The 17,619-nt window shown below is 41.4% G+C and overlaps 1 protein-coding gene across 13 annotated transcripts in view; it reads left to right on the forward strand.

The window, feature by feature from the left end:
• The window catches only part of TRAK1 (trafficking kinesin protein 1), a 137,374-nt gene that overhangs the window by 31,377 nt on the left and 88,378 nt on the right, over positions 1-17,619 (forward strand). The window contains exon 1 of one of the 13 annotated variants that reach the window (XM_084510753.1): positions 14,909-14,957. The exons of the other annotated variants lie outside the window; for them this stretch is intronic. The gene's annotated coding sequence lies outside the window, so the exon portion shown is untranslated. Of the gene's footprint in view, positions 1-14,908; positions 14,958-17,619 lie in introns of those variants that run through there. 13 annotated transcript variants of the gene reach the window in all.

Genomic DNA, 17,619 nt, shown 5'->3' on the forward strand with positions numbered 1-17,619 from the left:
GCTGCCACATTGTATTGCCACATACAGGTTTTGTTCTGGGGCAGGGGGAGAGGCTTATGCTGTGTTGGGCAAAAGTAGCGCAGCAACAGCATGCTGTGCTGGAAGGGGTCAAGGATTGCTTTTTATTTTGGCTGTTTTCTCCCTCTTCCCCTGATTGGAGTTGTACCTCGGAGGCTGGAGTTAGTGGTAGTAAAATGCCACGTTATTTAAAATGCTGCCACCATAAAATATTGTCTTATCATTTCTTTTTGATAATAAACCAGTAGGGATTTCAGTAATTGAAGATTTTACTATCAAAGATTTTTTAAGGCTATAGACAAAACTGCTTTGGGCATCAGGTATCTTAAGTCATGATGCTATTATTAAACAGTTGCTGTGATGGGAGCAGGTGAATTGGTGCAGGCTGAATTATTTGTAGAGCTTTGCAGGCTGTGGACTCCAAAGAATTTACATCTCTTTGGGATACCTGCAGGATATTCATGGATAAATCATGTATCACCTATTTCTGTTGGTGATCCTGGAGCATGAGGGGCAGTGGAGGTGTTAATATTTATATGCTAACAGGTACTTTGGTAACTTCAAGCCTATTTACTGAAGTATGCTATTAGTGCTACCTGTCTAGCTGGTATGCTAAACTCTGTTCTGTTGTTAAAATGGAAGTTCTTACAATATAAGGAGCTTAGTTATGAGTGTTTCCTTTGGAACGAGAGATGACTTGTGCTGGGGGTGTCATTATTTTATTAAGCACATTTGAGTTTGGTTTTCTTGCATGTATTTAAACTGGAAACCAGAACTTTCAAAGAGGAAAAGAGAAAATGGTTACAAATTATTATATGAATTTCAGAAGGTATCAACTCTCTTTTCATACACCTCTATTATTTAGAGAGTAATTGTAAAATCTTGATGGCTCTGAAATATGTGGTTGCGTTCAGAGTGAAGTGCTTGTGTTCTGGTGATTGAGAGGTGGGAAAACTGAACAGATTTTTTTTTTTTTTTTTTTTTACCCCAACAAACATAGTTACTGTGAACTTGTTCGCTTGCCAGTAAATCAAAATGTAATAATCTTCACTGCTGTGATAAAATGGGGAACAAGTATGTGTAATTTACTCATTCTTTTTATGACTCCACAATTTGTCTGTCTGAACTTCATTAAAAGCATAAGCACATTTAGTGAACATGTAAAAAGTTGCAACTGCTTCTAATCAAGTTAAAACAAGAAATCAACTTTATTTAATATTTTCTTTCACATGCTTTTTGTTACAAAATCCATTTTATCTCTGTGCCAAAATAGTTTAAAGGGCCTTTGCATGCTTGGGAGCTTTTTAGCTTTGGAACAATGCCTGTAATAGTTGTTTCTTGCTCTGTGATTGACTGACTTGAAGGAAGTTGAAATTTCTTAATCAAAAGCCTCATATTTACAAACTTCATAAAAATGCTATCAACTGGCACTACCTGCAGTGCTTAAAATCCTGAACACACTCAAAAAAAAATCTCAGTGCTGTTTTTAGACAACTGTAGGAAAGCAAAGGGAAGGAAATTAGAAAAAAATGACAGAATTGTTAGCATCTCTAACATGACTTTACAAATTGTGGGAGCAAAATTGCAGTTGGACAGAGATAAGAGTTCACATCAGGTAGAAATAATACCTTTCTTCTTAGCTCCTTTTACTCTCCACCTTCCCTGCCCCTTCTAGTTCAGGTAGGATTACATTGCAACCAAAGAGCTCTTAAATTCTAGTAGGAGCACTTGTCCACTGGGAGTAGACTAAAGAGATAAAAGTATTATTGAGTGAGATACATCTGACAGATTTTCCTTGTTCATTTTTACATGGCTTACTTTCCTTTTGTAAATTCCTATTTTGCCCTAATAAAGAATGTGTAGGTACAGTTAATACAAAGAGTTTCTGTTTGCCCTGTGTAGTTAACTTACCCTTACAGTTTCTTTCCATTAAGTCCTCTTCCAGTGAGGCTTATATACATGTATTCATCACAGAGTAGTCCAGAATTTGTCCCTACTTAATTTTATCTGTAAATATGGAGGAACACGTCTTGCACTGGTGTTAAGCAATTATCGGTACTTGTGGAGGGAAGTCCTTTTTGAAGGAAGACATTAAAATCAGAAATATTTTCAACACTTTATTTTATCCCCCGATCTTTTGTGCATTCTGGGTGTTGCTGTTTAATTTATCTACATCTATGGCATGGACTACAATGGAATTTTTTTTTTTTTCTGGTCATCTGTGTATGTAATATATGGCATTAACACAAACTCTGAGAAGAAAGTTGGAGGCAGAGGAAACCACCTGAAGGTTATGGTTAGAAACTACCCTATGGTCCTGAGGTGTTGTTCAGTGAGCAAGTGAGCAGCCTGGTTCTAAGTGGGTGATGGGAGGTTGGATAAAAGCAAAGAGTAGGTCTGCACTAACACTTGCAGTCTTCGCACACAAGCAAGAAAGTTGAATAAATCTTAATGCAGTCTTTTAACAGAACTGAAGCCATTGGGACTAATTTATCATACATTTACTAGTCTTTCTAATTAGGATTTTAGTTTGGGTTATTCTTGCACAACTCATTTCAAAAACAAAATAAAAGATGGGGGTGAATATGTGGCCTTTTAGAGCAATACAGCTTGCCTTCAAATCATTGCTAGTCATTGTTGGGCTGTACAGGAATTATGCTCCTATCGCTTCTAATCCTCAGGTTTTCCAAGGATTTCACCTTGTGGTTTCCATGTTGTTGGGTTTTTAAATACCGAAACTATTTCCTCATCGACTGTGGTGCTGTCCCATTTGATCCTTTTTGCTCTAAAAGAGATGAAATGTTGTTCCTTATGTCATTTGACCTGACACGTTCAGGGTTTCACCAGAGATCTGGAATTGAAGTTGAAAAACGTAGCTGACAAGGAAACTTTCATTACAGCAGATTCAGAAAGAATAGATGCCTTGTTAGGCTCAAAAAATCATGTGAACTTGAGCCACTCGAGAGCTTAATTTAGTGGAAGCCTGGCCTGAGAGGCTTAATATAGATAGCTCAGATATCATGTGGAAATTCTAATTTAGACATGTATTGATATAAGAGACGTTGAGCTTATTTTTACTCGTTCCTGGCTGGATTGTTTGTTTGTTTCCTTCCCTTAACCCCACTCTTTATTCTCAGGAAACATAGTGCATTGCCAACTGTTACTGCACAGTTACACCCAACTGTACAAGGGAAAGTGGAGGAAAATCGGCCCTCCCATACTGCTGCTTGTCCCGGGCTAGCCAGTTTTCAGGAGAGTTTTCAAACAGTTTAGTCTTTAATAAACATGTTTGGTACTGTTCCTGGTGACTTTGATAAAGGAGGTGAAACACGAAGAGACACATGCCTCTGGCCAGGGTATTGTTCAGCTTGCTGAGCACTGGTGACTTCTGGCCTGGGCTTTCCCTTTTCTGTCCGTAAGTGAAGTTCCTGGAGAGGTGAAAGAGAGAGAAAACGTGTGTGGTAGGGAAAATGCTCATCTCTCCAAGCTGAGAGAAAAGAAGGTAAGTTCAGATGCATGACTTTCAACCCCCTCCTTCAATGGAAAGCAAAAAAATCTTGAAATATTTATCTTGAAGTGGCAAAGTACAGGTCAGTCAGTCAAGTACTCTCCTCTGTCTCTGAAAGAAAGATGCAACTTCACTGGGTTTTCTACTCTTTCCCCTTTTTATTTTCTAAAGTTAGGCATAAGCACTGGTTTACTTGCGTATTTCCCAATATTGTAGCTATTACATCAACAGCACAGTAATTTTTAACTGGGTCTAGAAAACTCAGCTTCTGGCATGGTCATTAACATAACATCACTAGGAAGGTCACAGTGTAACTGATGTGACTTGCCCTCCAGTGAAAGTGTCATGGGAAAAACAAATGGACAAGTGGACTCCCTGAACTTCCCTGGATGTTTATTGTAGCCATGGAAAATTCTGCTTTGCTAAAATCTACTTTAAACTTAAGAAGAAAAAAAAAAGCACTCTAAATCTTTATTAAATATATATATATATATATGCTTTGAAATATCACTTCAAATCTGCACAGGAATTTATTTGGGGTAACACTGTACTGGTGATGTGGAAGCAGCTGGTGATTTTAACTGCACAAGAGAAAATACTTCTGAAACATATTCCAAGTGTGGAGTAACTGTTGTTGATATCACTCCCAGGCTTCTTAAAACGAGAGCTCTTAATGCAGTCACAGTTTGTGCCATGTGACTCTGTAGGATAGGATATCTTCATGTTTAAAAACTTTGTACTTTGATGTTGGATGTTTCACTGATTGCTTTGCTACTGACAAGAAATGGTTGCCTCAAATTTTTGAGAGTATCTACGTGAAGGACAACATCAATCTGAATCATTTGCATTAGAAGTAAGTTTTGTTAAAAGTACCTTACAAAATGTAAACCAAATGTTTCCATTAAATTCATGCTATTAAGCAAGGCAAGGCTTTTCCAAAGAAAAGAGAATAAGCAATGGGTAACTTTTTTGGTATTAATGCATTCATGCATTCCATACAGTGCTATCGAAATTCTCGTGTCTCAAGGTTTGATGGAAACATGCCCCACGTTGCTTTTTGAGACTCTACCCTTTAATTGTGCAGCTCAGGACTTTGAGTGATGAAGGATCACGTGCGTTTTTCCAGAAGCAGCGATCATAGCATGCAATGCAATAACAGAACCCACAACACAGGTGTCCACACAAAGGTGACCTGGCAAGCCTTTTAATCTCTTTATTTTTCTCACTATAAAATTGTAATAAAACAACTTCTGAAGTGTTGAGTGTTGCCATGGCCTATAGAGTATCATGTACTTTATTACATGTTGTTTATAAAGACATCCAGACAAAAAATTGTGGGGGACTACTGAACTGCAGACTGATGTGTATTTAAGTACTTCATATTATTGATAGGTTTCTAGCATATTCTGATTTTACAGTCAGTGTTGCTTATAATGCACTTACGCTCATGCAAAAATACCATTTTCAATATAATTTATTGAGATTACTTGTGAAGTATCCATTACCTTGGAAAAAAATACACACGCTCTGTTTGTGATGGGCAGGGATGCGCATGCAGCGAAGGCTTCCCGGACTCGATAAGCTGTTGTTCAGTCTGCCTCTTCAGTCTCTCGTGCCATCAGACTAAGCTGTGGGGCTGTTACTAGGTCTGCAGAAATGTTTTCTGCTGATAATGTGCATGTCTTGTTGCTAAAGCTATTTTTAGCAGCCTGGTTAGACGCTTAGAGTCACCGAGGGACAGAGTCCTGGCGGGGAGCTGTAAAAGGGAGCTGCTGCTGGTGTGCAATGGGAAGGGGGAAAAGGTTCCTTTCATTCCCCAGTTGTTGGGTCTATTTTTGACTGTTTTCATATTTCCTGATAACTGGCAAAGAAACGGCCTGTTTCTCAGGTTTGCTAGCTTGAGAAAAAGCATACCTTGGGCTAGGAATAATCTCCGTGTCACCAAGGGAACGTTACACGAGGGGAAGCTTCCTTCAGGACTGTGGTGATGTTCAAAGGCTCAGCGTCTTGAGATCCTTTCACTAGTGAATCCAAGAGCTGTTGCTCTTCATCATGCTTTGGTGGAAAGGCTCTGACCTGAATCATTTAGGATTCAGTGGGAGTGATGATAGTTTATGTACTGCATTTGCTCATCCACAAGACTTTTCTGACTGCACAGTAACTAGGGAAGGGTGATGCAGACAATGTTACCAAAAAGGGAGTTGGTTATAAATTGGAGAACCTTGAATACGATCATAATGCCAAGGTACAGGCAGCTTTTTAATGATTAAAGTTTGGTATATAAAAAATTAATATGAAAAGACCTCATGCTTCAATTTGATCTATTTTATTAATGGAGCTGTTGTACATACAGACAGCTGAGGTAGCAAACTAGCACAAAGCACAAGAGGGCCCAACAGTAAGCACATTTATGTGCTGCATTATGAATTTGGAGCAGGAAAGCCGCTGTCTTTCCCTGGTGGCAATATACCTAGCGAGACTGCCCTAAGTATATTGCCGCACTTCCCCTCACCTCCTGTCTTCCAAATCTTTTTTATTTTTTATTTTTTATTTTTTATTTTTAATGTGTGTTTTGATTTAGAACAGAAATAAATTCAAAGGTCACCCCCGGTGTTTCAGCCTTCACATGCATGGCTGAGTGAATGTGCTTTTCTTGGCTTTCATGTTAATCTTTGCAAATAAAATTTGCAGGTAGAGAATTCAAAATGGAATTCAAAGCTGCTTGAGACTTCTCTAAATGACATACCTGGGAACGTTGCCACATAGCAGAAACTTCTCAGTGATGTGTATTTCATTGCTGTGGGAACACCAAAGGTAAAGTAAGCTAAGCAGTATCAGTTGCTACAGTGCTTAATAAAACAAGGTTCCGTGAAATCCAGCAGTTGTAGGCATGCCGAAATAAAAGATCAGCCATCTGTCTTTCTGCCATTTATTGTTAGGCTATATATGTGCCACCATACTCTCTCTTCATACCAGGGATGCTGTCATCCACCTGATAGGAAAAGTTTTTTTTTTTTTTTTTTTTTTTTTTCATTCACTCAAATGAAAATATCTTTTTAAATGTCTGTCGTCTTGTTTTCACAAGTCTGGATCCGTTCATACTGAGCGTCATCTTCCTTCGTTTTGTCTGGTGTGCCATGCTGAGATTAATGTGGGGGGGCTGACTTTGTGCTACATGTGCAGTCTTGAAGATTTTGTTGGGCTTAATCTGGTTGTGCAACTCTTCCTGTGCAGAATGTTTAACTCTAGGAAGTTTCTGTATGTGGCACTTCAGCTTTGTCAGGTCAGGTATTTTCTACCCACTGTCATTTAGAACATGTGATGTATTGTGATAAAGTTGCAAACTCGCTAAGCTGAAGTTGAGCTTTATTTTTATAGCTCTTTGTAATTCATCTGAAGAACATAGACCATAATAGTTAAACCCAATGGATATGGTGGTGCCCTGTGTCTTGCAGCTAGAGGAAATGATGATGAATGCAAACTGTGCCATGGTAGCTAAACATTAGATGTTTGGGTTTAAGGCTGATGGCATGCATATCTTTCTCTCAGCCTGGTGGCAGTCCTGGGGTAATGTAAGAATGATGTGGCTGGTGTCCTGTCTGGTTGCCTCTTTCTTTGCACTCCCAGGGAGCACTGTGCAGCTGTAGGGTCTGCAGGTACCTTTGGAGCACAGATAGAACAGGCTCAGCCTCTCTTCCTCTCTTCATCTGTAGGATTATGCGCTACTGCCATGCAATAACGTGCATCAAAATTACCAGAACTGAGTTTTAAAATAAAAAAAAAAAAGTAAAAAACAAAACAAAACAAGAAAACTAAGCAGGATGAGTTAATATATCCACAGTGATGTAGCTGAGGTGCATGACTGCAAAAAGATAAAGTTCCTATGAAATAAGAATAAACTTGTGCAAGGGGAAGGAGAAAAAATTTTTTTGAATCTGGAAACCTGCTGCTGCTGCTAAATATTATGCCAGAACTTGATACGTGCGTTTCAGTAGCAAGAATATATTCTTTTGTGCTACCTGTTTGGGTTTTATATGTTTTGTTAATTGTGCTGTAAGCGTGTACCTCTATATAGAGGCCTTTGAACAGTTAACAAGTGGCTCTGTTCTTTGTGTGCTCAGTACATTCAGTTCTGAACAAGCTAAAGAATGGAAACCTAAGAAGTAACACTTCATGCAGAAGTTAGGAGGAGAAAACTTGCAGAAATACCTCAAAATGCAGTACCGGCTGTTAAGTGACCCGTTGTCTGCTGCTGAACTTGTCCTGTGTTGCTTTTTTTTTTTTACCCCACTGTAGATTTCCATTGGCTACGCTGAAATCAGTGGGAGCTATAACACACCTTTCTGTTCAGTACCTGCACTGGCGTGCAAGCCCTCATTTGGCCAAAGGGCTCTGCGGGAGACCTTACAGGTGTGTGCTATATTGTTTCCCTGCACTTTCACAGTGAGTTCCGGCAAAACTGGTCTCTTATCTGGCACTTCTGGCACACTTTGCAAGTGATCTTAGCCTAGAAAGTCATGGATCCAAGTCAAGTGGATGACCTTTTCCTCCTGCTTACTAATAAACCATGTTTTTATTGCAAATAAAACGGTGTAGGTAGAGAGAGGCTGAGGAAGAGGGCATTTCAGCAGTGGTTCTTGCGGCAGAGAGGGGGGCAGCAGCATGCCTTGCTCAAACAGCAGAGACTGGGCAGGGTGTGCAGGCAGCTTTGTGGCCTTAGGTGTTGGTGGAGTCTGGACTGAGCAGCAATTTGGGAGCAAGGGCAGGAGGAGCAGCAGAATTGCAGGTCTGTGGTGGAAACCTGTGGATCTCTTGCAAGGAAACAGCTCTGGGAAGGCTCTGGTGCAGCTTGTCACCACCAAGGCATTCAACCCTGAGGGGCTGTGCTAGACTGACTGCTGCCTCAAAGCTGGCTGCTCTTTCTAACTATAGAGAGTGGCTTATTTTGGCATTGATGTGTCAGTTGCTGCTGCTGATGGAAGTTTACACAGGAATTATTGCTAGGCCTGAGTCACGGGAAACTGTTACTGTGCTTCCTGTTCCTCCCATGAAGGCTCCAGTGCAGTGATGAATATTGGTAGGGCATTTTCTTGATGAATTTTTATTTTCTGTTTAATAATATAAATGAACTATCTGCACTTGTTGTCCTCCTCCCCCTTCTTTCTGTGGTGAGGGACAGGCATGTGAAAACCGAGCTTCTCTGCAGTGGGCGATCGGACATTGCAGAGATATAAGAGCCTATAAAAGAGTCCTATAATATTACAAAGCTACAATTTCTAAGTTTTGGCAGAATATTCTACTGAGAAAACCAGAAAATGGTTCTTAGTAGTAATGGGATGCTGTGTCTTTGCTGAACCCTCAAGCTGGTACAAACAACAGTATGCTTCTGGAGGCTTGAGTCTGGATCCAGAACAGCAAGGGAGGTAAGGGTGGTCTAGTATATCCTGGTCTCTACTTTGCACTAGGAATAACTGTAATGTTTAGTTCCCTGCATCCTGGAAGGGGAAAAATTGCAGTTTTGACTTTGGAGTATGGTTGTTACATTTGCTTAAACTGATTCATGAATGGCTTAATAGACTACTATGTCCTTGTGATTGAAAGGGTACCCAATAATTTGTTAAACAAAGCTAAAACTGGTAGCTCTACAGGGGGGGAAGTAATGGCTTGGAGATCTCTACTGCTGTTGGACATGCTTTGTGGTGGCAATTCAACATTTATTGTGGAAAATCCTATTAGATCCTCAAACCTCATAGAATCATAGAATCATAGAATCATAGAATATCCTGAGTTGGAAGGGACCCTTAAGGATCATCAAGTCCAACTCTTGACACCGCACAGGTCTACCCAAAAGTTCAGACCATGTGCCTAAGTTCACAGTCCAATCTCTTCTTAAATTCAGACAGGCTCGGTGCAGTGACCACTTCCCTGGGGAGCCTGTTCCAGTGTGCAACCACCCTCTCTGTGAAGAACCCCCTCCTGACGTCCAGCCTAAATTTCCCCTGCCTCAGCTTAACCACGTTCCCGCGGGTCCTGTCACTAGTGTTAATGGAGAAAAGGTCTCCTGCCTCTTGACAACCCCTTACGAGGAAGTTGTAGACTGTGATGAGGTCTCCCCTCAGCCTCCTCTTCTCCAGGCTGAACAGGCCCAGTGACCTCAGCCGTTCCTCGTACGTCTTCCCCTCCAGGCCTTTCACCATCTTCGTAGCCCTCCTCTGGACACTTTCCAACAGTTTCATGTCCTTTTTATACTGTGGTGCCCAGAACTGCACACAGTACTCGAGGTGAGGCCGCACCAGCGCAGAGTAGAGCGGGACAATCACCTCCCTTGACCTACTAGCGATGCCGTTCTTGATGCACCCCAGGATACGATTGGCCCTCCTGGCTGCCAGGGCACACTGCTGGCTCATATTCAACTTGCTGTCTACCACGACCCCCAGATCCCTCTCTTCTAGGCTGCTCTCCAGCATCTCATCGCCCAGTCTGTACATGCAGCCAGGGTTTCCCCGTCCCAGGTGCAGGACCCGGCACTTGCTCTTATTGAACTTCATGCGGTTGGTGATCGCCCAGCTCTCCAACCTGTCCAGATCCCTCTGCAAGGCCTTTATGCCCTCATTTGAGTCCACAACTCCTCCAAGTTTGGTGTCATCAGCAAACTTGCTCAAAATACCCTCTATTCCTACAGATACCTCAGACATATGCTGAGTAATATGTCAACTTGCTTGTGCTGTATTTGGATTGAAAGCTTTTCCAGGTGAGTTATAGAAGGAGTTAAATGGAGTGACTTCATTTCAGGGAAGTCAGTGCCTATAGAGGATACAGAAGTATTTTTCTAAAAATACTCCTTTAATGATGAGATGTGCAATAGTTTCCAAGAGAGTTCCTTTTTCCTGGTCTGCCAGGTGAAGTTGCAAGAAGTGCTCCCTGGAGCTTGTTCAGTAGCATGGAGAGTGTCATATTCTCTCCTGCCAGCAGAAAAGATATGGTAAAGCTTTGATGTCTGTTGCTAGAACATACTGGACAGAGAGCCAAAAAAATATTGAGAGCTAAATAATGAAATTCAGGGTGCTCTGTCTCAAAGCCCTTTTAAATATTATTGGCTTCAGCTGTCAAATTTTGGCTTCTTCATTTACCTGTTTTCAATCAGTTGAGAGTTTGTATGCCAAATGAGCAACGTTCACAGGGGATTTACAGAGTAGGTAAAGTGGTCTGTTCCTTTCAGGAAATCCTGTGTTTATATTCAGAATTGTACATGTAGGCCTTACTTTCCATTTTGCTTGTTAATCTAGAAATCTAAATCTTGCACTACTCCCTTGACAGAAGCTTGCTTGTGCAGAAGCAGCAAAGAGTGTGAAAGTCTTTGAAATAGACAATTACTTTGGTTCTAGTGATACTTTCTTCTGGTGTCATAGTTTATCATCCTCTTCAAATATAACTGTGGACACTGAAAGTCTGGGACGTGTTCCAGTCTTACATCTGGGTAAATATTATCATTTTGTGGAAAAGTAAGTATTGAGAAGGATAACTTTGCTTGTGATAGAGTATGAGCATGAGTCAAGGAAAATGAACCCCACTTGTGGTTCTGAGGCGGGTAAGGCCTTAGGGCAATGACTTCCAAACTCTGCCAAATTTAGACCATGAAAATAACATTTTGAAGGAAGACATGTCTAAGCATTGTGCTTGTATTGTGGGATGCTTTCTTTTCAGCTGGGAACAAACCAATTAGTGATATTGTTATATTTTTTTTCAGTTGAAATAGGTGTGTGTAAGCTTCAAATGCTATTTTCCACAAACTTGTAAACCTGTGTTATTCTGTGTACTTCCAGCTTTACTATGTCTGAAGTATTTGACCAGATTTGTCCAGGTCATCTCATTGCATATGCTAGGGTTGCTTTTGATATTGAAAAATGAGTTTTCAGAGAAATTTCCATTTACCAGTGGAGTTGTAAAGCACACAAAGGAAAGAATCCTTGACATAGGAATAATGTTTGTCCAAGAGCTATTTTTCCTCACTGAAAGCTGGCTTGCTTGCTCGCCTGAGGCTGTTGGTATACTCAGAATGCTTTCTGACTGGGTGTTAAGATATGAATAAGTCATAAGGCACCCTGATAAGAGGGGAACTCAACTGACTGATCGGTAAGCAGGTCAGCTTGCCTGGTCCACATACAGCAGTTCTTCTCCATCAGCAGCAGAGCAGTGGCTGGCAGGGGCAGTTTGGCTAACTGCTTTCTTATGGCCTGTGCTATGACTCTGGTGAGTAAGGGAAATTCAATGTCCAGAGCCATCTGCCCTGCGTTTTGGAGAATACGTATCTACACGTAGGTACCCGAGGATGGCTTCAAAAGCCACCATGTTTAAGCACTATTGTGATTATTTTCCCAAATCGGTTTCCAGACTATTGGAAAAACTTGATCCTTCACTACTGTGTGAGTTTGTGTTTCATTTTTGTGGTCCTTTGGGAAAACCATGACGCTGGACTTCAGCTTCATTACACAGTTAAGAAGGATGGTTTAGTCTGGAAGTGAAGAAAGACTTCTTCAGTTTAATTTGCATTTTTACCTCTTAGTTTGTGTAGTCCTCTCATGTAAGGAGTGTGGTGGGGGGTTTGTTTTTATGAAGACGTATCACAGTGTTGTATTGCCATGTTCATTTAATTCCCCTGGAATTTTCTAAAAACACTGTTCCAAAGTGTCTGCTAGTGCAACTTTGACTTTAATGGCACCAAGCCACAGATAATTGGCCCAGTTTCCTCAAATTCCTCAGCCTGTTGTTAAGATAAACATCCCTGGGTTCCCAAGAACACAGATGCATGTATATGGTCATATACCGGGGATACAGAGCGCCCTTTAAACAGGGAATTGTTACTTTGTTATGCCATTTTTGACATTTGCACACAAGGCTGGTAAGCAGAAGGATGACTCGAGACAATGACTATGCCAGTTTCTGAACTACATCGTAAGGGTTCGAGGGCAGCTGTCAGGCTTCTCCCTGTTGCTGTACCGCTAACTTGTATGGAGGCGGAGGGAGAGCAGCCCCGCATGGGAATGGTATGTGTTGAGATGCAGCCTCGTTAGTCAGCAGCTCCATGTGACCGAAGCTTGGTAAAAGGCCCGGGGTTGCTGGGTGCTTAGGAATTTGTAGTCTTGTTGTGTCTCTCTCTGACACTGGTACCTAAAGTGGCTTTTGAGGCCTGTGTATCCGCAGGCGCTGGAGGTCTGGCTTTGTCCTTGTTTAAGAGGACCTCAGTCTGCATTTCCTCCAGGCCCAGTGCTTTGGAGAGGGTCGGGTTTGGTTCCCACACGGCCTCTAAAACACAATATCATATTTCTGAAAGCACTACACCCATATGTGACTACATAAAGACAACAAAAGAAGGTGGATATGAGGCACAGTGGTTTTAATGGCCAGTTAAGAAGCCGTGGAGTAGCTTCAAGGAGCTGTTTGCACGTTTAGGGTTGTAAGGCATCCCTGAAGAGCAAGGAGGCTCTTGGGGAGAGTGCCAGCAGCTGGAGCACATGAGGAGGCTCCCTACTAGGGAGCCAGGGTACTGATGCTGTCAGCTCTTCTTAGCATCCTGAGCAGGGCAGGAATTGGTGGGAGGGCATGTCTTGGTGGTGAGTTTCCTAATAGCCATCAGTGCAATGGCTGCTAGCAGTAGGAAGAAACTTGTGGTGATTATTTTCCTATTTTCTGGAAGAACGAGACATCCTTACTAAACAGATGTTTAGTTTTTCTTTATTGTCTTTTTGTACGTTTACTCAACTGGTCCAAAGCAGTAAATCCCAGCCTGAAGGTGGGTGGAACAGGACACAACAGGCATGGTTTTATTCATTTATTTATAGGACTACTTGCAAGGGATTTGTTGTTTCCTTGTTGGTTCCTCTCAGCCCATTCTCATCCTGGCACTGTATTTGTAGGCAGCAATTTTCATTCTGTTAAGTGATATTTTATGTAAACATTGTTGATATTTTATGTAAATATTTTGGAAAGACTGCTACTGAGATTTGAAATAATGACATTTTTCCAGTCCTGTAAAGCAGTGCTTTTTTATTGTGGTGATGATGGTGGGTTGTTGTTTTTTTGTTTATTTTGTTGGTGCTTTTAGCATTTTTAGTTTAAATTATGCCAACTCTACATAGACTTAAAAATAATTGTGTAAAGTGAGAAATTCAGAAAATCCTCGTTCAATAGGAGAAAAACAATAGTAATGCAAAACAAGATTAAAATCCACTCCCCTCTGGTTTTAAATCATGATAAATATCTGGTTTGAGTCAGTCAGTTCTTTGTTTAGGGTTACTTGGCTAAATCTCTTGGCCCTACTTTGTTAGCAGGTAGGTGAATTGTATCTTTGTTTAAATAGGAATAGTGGTGGGGGAACCACTGTTGTAGCATGGTCTTTCAGGTGCTGTCACTAGCTTCACCTGCATTCCTGTGTTGTCCTGAGGAAGAAGGTACAGCTCAGCTGGCTGATTATTGCTTTGGCTTAGAATGGTAACATTTTAATTTCAGTATCTTTACGTACTGCATGGTGTCTTGGGCCCAGGCATTGTTCAGTAGGGTTGTTGGGTTTCTGTTTGTTTTTCTTTCTCCCTTAGTAGTAGCTAGTTGGTGTGTGTTTGTGTTTGTGCTTCTCTTCTGTATTCCACTTCTGGTCGAGTGTTCTTGGTCGTCCTTCCCATGGGTAGGAAATGAGCCCATGGTTTGAGAGCACAGGCAGTGTTTTCACCTCTTCTGCTGAATATTGGAGAAGTTGTGGTCATCCTGCTCCTTTCTCCCACAGCTTCTCCCAGCTAGCAGAAAAGCTGCGCTGAACACATACCCAGCTTCTGAAGGTCTTTGAGGCTGGTGGAGCAGCAGAGAGGATAACTGAGAATAACTGGAGATAAACTGGGGAGTTTTATGCTCTTGTGGTGTATCAACACCACTTCTCAGGTTTCTGTTGACACCATTCCCATTCATAATATTTGAAGACCTGGTTTGCTGCTGGTGTAATAGCTTCCACCATACCTGAACTGTCTGACAGCTTTCCCTGTCTGAGCCAGGTACAGTACGTCTAGCAGAGGTTTCCCAGCCAGCAGCATGGGGCATTGCAGGAAAGGGGATGTGCTATTTTTTTAATCTGTTTTCAATTTATTTGTTCACTAGTTGGAGTGGGAAGAGGAAGGGCAAGTTTAGTGGCCTGCATTACATAGAAGGCGAGGGAGCTGTACAGAGCTCCCAGTGTAATGTGATTCTTACACAAGGAAGAACTATTTATAGAGCCCTCCACTGTTGCCTCAAGGAACTTCAGAGAAAGGGCAGTGTGACAGAAAGCTGGATGAGCACATGCTTGGGCACTCACAGCTGTGAAGGTCAAAGCGAGGGTTTGTCCTGCAGTGTGCTCCCACTTTGCCTTGCCCTAAGGGGAAGAGATTGATGGGCTCCTGACCTAGTGGTGAGAAACTTTGGTTTGTGGGGAACAGTGGTGCCTTTTGTTGTTGCTGCTGTTGTTTGGTTTTGCCTTTATGGAGGTTTTTATTTGTGGTGTTTTGACTTGTGTTACTTTTCGAGAAACGATGCCTCAGTCTTGATTGATGACTTACTTGTCAAAGGAGGCCAAGCAAGGTCACAACAGCAGCTTTGGACACAGAGGTTATGGTTTTAGGCTTTACATGTTTATATTATCACTTAATCAGCTTTTTGGTTATTGCTGCTGATATTCTGGCTTTTGCTGACTTCTTCACACAAGACTTCTTCAATTCTAAATGACATTGCCATGCCACTGGCTGATAATCAGGTATTCTCCTTTTGGATGCCTTCACATGCTTAAAACTTGCTGGTTATGAGGCTTTCACAAAAAGTGATTCTAGAAGGCCTTCAAATCTTCATCTTGTAAACCTTCTTTAATGGTTTCACAGGCGGGAGAGCCTCTCCTTGGGAAGGCATACCCCTGAGAAGGTCCTTCACAGCAGCACAAGTGACATAACCTCGGCGGTGATGCTTAGCTGAAAAATATTGAATTTAGCTAAACCAAAAGATTCCGAACTCCTCTCTGAGGAGAGAGGGGAAAAAAAAAAAAAAGAAGCCTGGGGTCACTGGACGCAAAAACCCTGTTAAGAGAAGAGACGGTATTGTCTTCAGGGTAATCTAGGAAATATATTTAATTAAAAGGTTCTTGAATGGCTTTAAAACTTTGGATAAGGTTGTAGCTTAAAGTTGTCCAAGATGCTTGTCCCATGAATTTGCTGTAAAAGAATAATGGATCTATTCTAACATCAGAAATGCAGTACTTATTTTTATGTAAGGTGTCAGATGATAAATTCTCAGTTTCTGTCACTCATGTATGACATGACACTTTGACTGTTTACATCCCTCCCTCTAGCTAGGTTTAACTGAGCAGTCACCATTCTGCATGTTTAAAAGCTAGCTTCTGAGTGGAAAAGAAACCCTTCTTACTATACAGGAGGGTATATAATGAAAAGCAAGACTAAAACAACTCAAAATTATTTGGGATCGAATTCAGTCTTCACCTAAAAGTTAAAGTGAGTCCATATATGTCTTAAATCCAGATCTATTGCAAGTGGTAGTTTCCTTCTGGTCTGACAAAGTGTATTGAAATTGGTGTAAACATTTTCACTGATTTTTGAGCCTATCCACTCACTTAGTGAAGAACTTTTTTTTTTTTAATTAAACAAACAAACAAACAAACAAAAACTTTTGTAGATACAAGATGTGAATTTCAAAGAAATGAGCAAGTCGCATGCTGGTATCAAGTCTTATTAAGTTGATTTGGTCAATTCAGTGATTATTTTCCAAAATGCAGATTGAGGACTATAATCTGAATTCCTGGGGGACAGGCCAGCATGTTAATCTGTTTCACAGACTGGGCAGATAAAAATGGGCTTTGGTTCTCTCCAGTGTCTAGATGGGGTATTTGCATCTGAAGTGATTTTTTTATGTAAATAAGAAGCCTGACAGTTGTTCTTAAAGAACTATGTAAAACCTAGCAGACTTGGTAAAAGAGTTGTTTAGTGATTTTACAAACATAGGGAAGAACCTTTCTGGTGGGACTCTTGCAAGAACATAAAAGGGAGACATTTGCACATCCTGAAACCCTCTGAAGTATTTAACCGTCAGACTTAATAAATAAGAATGCTGGGAGCTACAGAGCTCTGATCCTATAGATGCTGAGGGTGGAAAACTCCCTCAATCCCCTGGTACCCAGAGGCTCTGTCTAAATTAACAAATACTTTGGTCAGTAGGGACGGGTGAGTAGATCAAAGTTGTTGGCACTGAAGTTTCCCAGATCTGCATTGTTGATTTGGGTGGATTAGTTCAGATTACATTTAGCTTGGCACTGCATGCTGGATGTCCCCACTACCTGTGCAGTTTGAAGCTTTCTGAAGGACAGAAATGGTGTCATGTCAGATGACCTTGCAGTGATGCAGCCCATAAGGTTATTTGAAGTCTCATCATGTCCCTGTTCGGCAGCAGGCTGCATTTGAAGCACACCCCATAGCAGAGGGCTCAGGTTCTCTCTTTTAAAAGGGAATTGTGCACCAAAAGTGGACCGGAGTTGTTTTGAGAAACCAGTAAATGGGTTTGCTACAAAACCATGCTGCTGAACCAACTAACGTAAGTAAAGCATGAGTCCGCACAGCACAAGGATGACCTGCTGGGAGAGGAAGACTTTAGTCAGAAGGACTAGAAAGAGACTTTTCCCCCCTTATTAAGGAAGCATTCCTTTAAATTTGCAGCTGTTTGATTGAGCTGCCATTTTACACTACCGATTAAAAGGATTATCTGATGCATAAAATTTGATATAGATAAACTTTGAACAATGCTTAGTTATCTGATAACCACCCCAGGGTGCAGCCGGTGGCTCTTGGCGAGCGTGTTGTTTGTAGGAGTTCCTGCCCTTTGGCGAGTACAGCGGGGCGCTGCTGCTGCGGTCCGAGATGGTAACGGGCCTAATGGGGCCGTGTTACAAGTACTGTAGAGCTGGCACTGCTGGTCTTTTGTAGGCCCTTAGTGAGTTACTTCGTCTCTTTTATGGCTTTTAGGGGAGGACGAAGGACCATGTTAACTCATCTGCATCATTAGATTCAGAGTTGGGT

The sequence above is a fragment of the Aythya ferina genome (genome assembly GCF_964211825.1).
Source record: "Aythya ferina genome assembly, chromosome: 2".
Lineage (NCBI taxonomy): Eukaryota > Metazoa > Chordata > Aves > Anseriformes > Anatidae > Aythya > Aythya ferina.